Here is a 245-nt window from a genome sequence, read left to right as displayed (position 1 = left end):
CGTTGGACGCGTGGTCCGGTAAGTTTTTCTCTCCCGTTCGACCATTTACATTTCCACGATGCGACGAATTTTAACGTAAACTTCACTTTCTTGACGTTCGTTTCGTGGCGTTTGAATCGTTTGAAATTTTTTTTCAATTCGACGATTTTCACTGACCCAGTTTCCCTCTCCCCCCTCGATTTTAGCACGGGTGTACGCAACACCTGGCGCGTTACATAGAGGTGGTGGAGAGAGAAACGATTCAT

The sequence above is a fragment of the Apis dorsata genome, unplaced genomic scaffold (assembly GCF_000469605.1).
Source record: "Apis dorsata unplaced genomic scaffold, Apis dorsata 1.3 scaffold_579, whole genome shotgun sequence".
NCBI lineage: Eukaryota > Metazoa > Arthropoda > Insecta > Hymenoptera > Apidae > Apis > Apis dorsata.
This window is presented reverse-complemented; position numbering follows the sequence as displayed.